Genomic DNA, 5,294 nt, shown 5'->3' with positions numbered 1-5,294 from the left:
CCGCTCAGAATCGTTTTTCTTATACAGTGATTTTATATCATTGAATTCAAATTTAATACTATCCATTATACAGTGACCCACTTGTAACCTACTGTACAGCAGAGCGATATCCAATTACCCACCTTTTTAAGATTGTTTATTCAAAAATAAAAATTGCATCAAACCTCAATCGAATAAAATTAAAAAGTATTAAATTTCAAATGTTAGTATAAATATCAGAATCAAGTTCAAAATATTTTTAAGTTTACATCGTTTCTAGTAAATGTTAATATAATGATATACACGGGGGGATGGGGTTAAAGGATCACTACCCCGAAATGTCTTCTTTTATGAAAATGTATTTTAACAAAATCCCTCTCATCACATCTGTAATATCAACAGTATATGTAATTTTGGTAATACTATTATTAACACAACCCCCTGTAAAAAAAGCTTTTGTGTGTTACTGGTTAATATGAATATTTTATAAATATTTAAAAGTTCTACACAAATTATTATTATTTTAATTAATACAACAACAACCCCCACCCTCTACAAAGTACAAACCCGATGCAATTTGACACCAGAAACCATCAAACTCAAAGTGTTCCAAAAGGTAATATGACATACACAAAAATCAAAAATATAAAAAGAAAAGAAAACACACACACACACATCGTTGTAAAATTATACACAATATTTACAAAACTATAAGTTTATTTTAAATTGTAATGCACGTTTAGCTGTTATATAATAAAATTGTTGCCCATCCATAAAAAACTACACTACTATTTAAAGTATGTCATTTTAATCAAATAAAACTTATACTATAGGTAGTAACTTATACTATTAGTAGTTAATTTATCTAATAGTTTACGTTTAATTTTCAAATGGATATCAATAATTGAAACTTTTTTTATAACAGGTATTATTTATAATACTTATACATTTACGATTATCATTAATATTAAACATGCAGCATTAACTCTACAATAATTTGACATAATATTTTATAGAACACTAAGAAATATAAAAATGTTTTTACCTCGGCAATATGAACTATAATCCAGAGATTTGAAGTCTTTATGCACAAATCGAACGAAGGTAAAAAAAAAAAAAAGTACGTTTAAGCCATTTATTATTTAAGTCTTCTTCACTAAACAATTGTTTATTGAAATAATAAATGCGAATATCACACGCGATGGAAAAAACGCGAGACGGCTGAACGACGATACGCGTGCTTAACCGTAGAAGAGCAGACGGTGTACTAAATTCAAAATCTGTCGCGGTTCGGACGCCAAAACGCTTGCATCCGGCGCATGTCTTTTACAAAAAAAAAATAAATACATATTATGTTTACACAAAGTATTTATGAGTGGATATTTCAAATTGTTAACGTTTTCGTTAAGACAATGTGAGTAGCTATGTATAATGTAATAAAAATATTTAAAAAATAATCTGTATCGTAATATTAATATGAATACGCATTACCTATATGCCCTACGAAAAAAAAATTCTAAGTGAATTAATATCCGTACGTTATAATTTGAATTCAATGCTTAACGTATCATTATTTAAAATTCTCCATACGATTTTCCGTGGGTACTCCTCAACAACTATAGGTAGCTGCTGATGTAGGTCTCGATAAAAAAAAAATCGAGTATATTTATTATACAATCACTTGTTTGACTGTTGTATTTTACTCGGTGTCGCCTGCACCCCTTCATCTCTCCGCCGACGTACGTAACATCTGCTGGGTGCTTTTATTTTGGTTAATTCTCCGATAAAAATAAACCAAACACACCCGATAGCCGATATCGCACCCACTGCCGATACGACCCCTAGCTGCTTCCTCGACATCACTTGGTATATACGTGTGTACAGCTACAGCACGCATCAATGCTTTTTTCGTTCAAATCGTATTTATCTAACGTTTTTCATTATAAGAGTTGTATTAATATATTACTGATAAATAGTGATAATATTTTTTGATCTTTTACATCTAAATCTTATTTTATAAGTACGCCCCGTATACAAATAATAATTGTATGAACACTTAAGATAAAAATAAATATGTATACCTATCTAAGTGTGACAATATTTTTAAAAAGTTGAGGATTGGAACCGAACATAAAATATTTTTTAAATTTTAAATTGATTTATACAGATTTATTTATTTAAAATTCAAATATTTATTTCAAAGAAAATTGATTTTACGAAGTACAAGTCACATTTTATTTTATTATTTAAAGAAAAAAATAATAACGTGCGAGATTTCAAGGATATTTAAAGATATAAGGAATATACATCAAGGAATATCTTATTAAACTTTCAATTCTTAATTTCCGAGAAACATACATTATAAATCAAACGATAAAAAACTAATTCATACTTTTTAAAAGTGAAAACGCATTTATATATTTTTTTGAAATGTTAGTTGTTACAATACGGATAAAATTAATCATAATTATTTAAATATTCCTCAAATTACAAAACTGTATGAATGGTATACTGTGATAAATCAGAGGTTATTTTAGATTTTTAGAACAGTGCTGAATTCAATCTTCATAAAACTTATGTTTTATTGAGTAAGTATACAAAATTAAAAAAATGTGAAAGATTTAAAATATTTTCATTGTCAAAAAACCAATAATTATCTAGACATTTTGTTCTACTATAAACTCCAATAAAAATATTGTTATACGCAGTGAAACTAATTTAAACAGAAAAAAAAAACTTAAAATACACTGATAAACAATAGTAATTGATTATATTTTGTTCTTACAATTACTAAATGTAGTTATGAATATTATTATTATGAAATGAAACTATAAATATATTATATAGTATAATTTTGGTATAAATGGTATAACACTATTACAGTATAACATCATGATAATAAATGACTATATTATTATGATAGGTATTTAAAATACATTATATTAATATAACATGATATTTATTTTTCAAAGGCTTTGTTAATTGAATTGCATTTAAAATTTTCAAATGTAGGTATAAGTTTAGTAGGTATATTTTCTTATCATTATAGTAATTCAAATAAGCTTTGAAGTGTACATAAAATATATACATCATGTCAAAAATATTCCATTATAATTGGATGATAAATTAACAATCAAAAATAATAATATTATTATTATAAAATATAAATAAAATACCACAACTTTTTATTTTAACTTAAACAGGAAAAATATAGATAATGTTATTCAAAAAATAATACTTTATAATAATCGCATTTAAAATAAAAATTAATTTCTTGTTTCCATCTTTCAAAAAATGTTTCGGAAATTATTCTGTATTTAAAAACAATATATAATTATTATAATATTTTTAATTTAGTAAACCTACCAACTATATTGTATATTTTATGATTTAGGTAACAAAATTATTGTACTCCCAACGCCTCTCAAAATCTGTGCTTTTGGTTCGTGTCCGATGGCGCCTGCTTCTGCAGAAGTCAAGATCTTATCGATGTGGCACGTTTCGTCAAAAATACCCAGCCGAACCGGATGTGGCAGTGCAGGCTCTCGTTTAGACTGCACCGCGGGAACCCGTCGCAGTGATGGAACGGACTGGGTATAACCATGGTTAAACGTAAAAGCCGTTCATTACGGTGACGGACGAACGAAATTCGTCCTGCGCATGTTTTTCTGTGCAATATTATACTATTATTTTAGTCCCAAAGGAACATATAGCATACAATATAATGTTATATTGTTTATAATAGCTGAATGAGGGTAAAAATAAAAATTAAGTATAATAAAATCGTATTGATTTACATTTTACACAAATATAAACGTTTTTGTTGTGTGATTTAATTGGTTTTTTATTTGATATTCAACTATCTGATCCTGCACGTCGTTGCCCATGACAAGTTAAATTCCCGTGGATTAACCACTTCTTAAATTACTTTAAATTTAAATAAATTTTAAACTGCACAGATTTTTGACACCAGTTTTTTGGTTGTTTTGATCAAATTAATAAATAAAATAAGGTTAAAATGATAATATATTCAATCATAATAGCTATTTTATAGTCAATGGCAACATTATTATCTAGGTACATTAAAAAGGGGAATGTAGATAATCATCGTCATTGAGTAGGTCACTGAATTGATGTCTTAAATTTTAATTCAATGATAAATCAATATTTAAAAAAAACAGTTTCGTTATTCTTCGTTACCAAAATATTGAATTTCATCCAAATTTAAATGTCCATCTAAAATTTAGAAAATTACTGTGACTATGTATTTTTGAAATTTTTCAATTGGTAAATGAATAACTTATGAGGAACCTTTGTGGCTTTCATTCATTTTTCAAACTTTTTTACCGGGCGAAATATTTTTATCGACATTTATAGAAAAAAAAAAGTAAAAGAAAATTAAAATTGTCAAATGGCTATTAATATCTTAAAAACGTCAAAATATTTTAAACATTTTATGATAAATAGAAAAATCAAATATTTATATTAAATTCCTAATTTCTACGTATATTATAGCATATATATTTTATAACTTATTTACATAATTAGTGTATAATACATATATGTATCGGATTGTTCATCGGTATACGTTTAAATAATAATTATAAATTGTATATTTTTATTTTTGTTTTATTATTATTAAAACGGGCTTGGCCCAATATAGCTTGTACTATACTTAAGTATAAAAAATATTCGAAAACAATTAAGAAAACAAGTACGGACTTAAAATGTATTGTTTATTTTTTTTCCTGTTGACATCTATTGGTAATTTGAATACATGTGAGCTATTATCAAATTAAATAATTGGATTATTATAGTTTAGGGCTAAGGGTATAAAGCTCTTTTTTTATAAAGGTAAAATTATTATTAGGTATTTATTCAGTTCTTTAACTTTTATTTGTCATCCATTTAACTGATTTTAATATGATTTTACGTTTGCCCCGCTACAGGACTCACGGTCATCCATCACCCAATCACTTTTTACTCCACATATTCTGAGAGTCAAAACAATTATAACTTAACAATACTAGCTGCATATGTATCAGTGATCAAACGCCATCTTGCCATATAAGTTTGATATATTTTGATTTTTGTGAGTACGTAGTGGCATGGATGTTATACAGTTGAGATGAGAAATACAAACATGTCAGTACAAAACATCTCAGTTTATTTTAAGATTCATTTTATTGATAATTATTGATTGAATAAAATGTTCAAGTCATTTTTTTTCTGGCACGAACCTTATATATAACTAAAAATGATTAATTATAACACCTAATAACAAATAATTAATTTTTGCATAAAGTACATACATT

General features: G+C 26.3%; 1 protein-coding gene across 2 annotated transcripts in view; it reads right to left on the bottom strand.

Moving 5' to 3' along the window:
* The window catches only part of LOC100574232 (limbic system-associated membrane protein-like), a 267,946-nt gene extending 266,708 nt beyond the window's left edge, over positions 1–1,238 (bottom strand). For both annotated transcript variants that reach the window (XM_029490365.1, XM_029490364.1), the window contains exon 1: positions 1,025–1,238. The gene's annotated coding sequence lies outside the window, so the exon portion shown is untranslated. The remainder of the gene's footprint in view (positions 1–1,024) is intronic.
* Positions 1,239–5,294: the final 4,056 nt, after the last annotated feature.

This window comes from Acyrthosiphon pisum, chromosome A2, assembly GCF_005508785.2.
Source record: "Acyrthosiphon pisum isolate AL4f chromosome A2, pea_aphid_22Mar2018_4r6ur, whole genome shotgun sequence".
NCBI classification, from domain to species: domain Eukaryota; kingdom Metazoa; phylum Arthropoda; class Insecta; order Hemiptera; family Aphididae; genus Acyrthosiphon; species Acyrthosiphon pisum.
The sequence above is the reverse complement of the archived record's forward strand: the minus strand, read 5'-3'. Positions and strand labels throughout refer to the sequence as shown.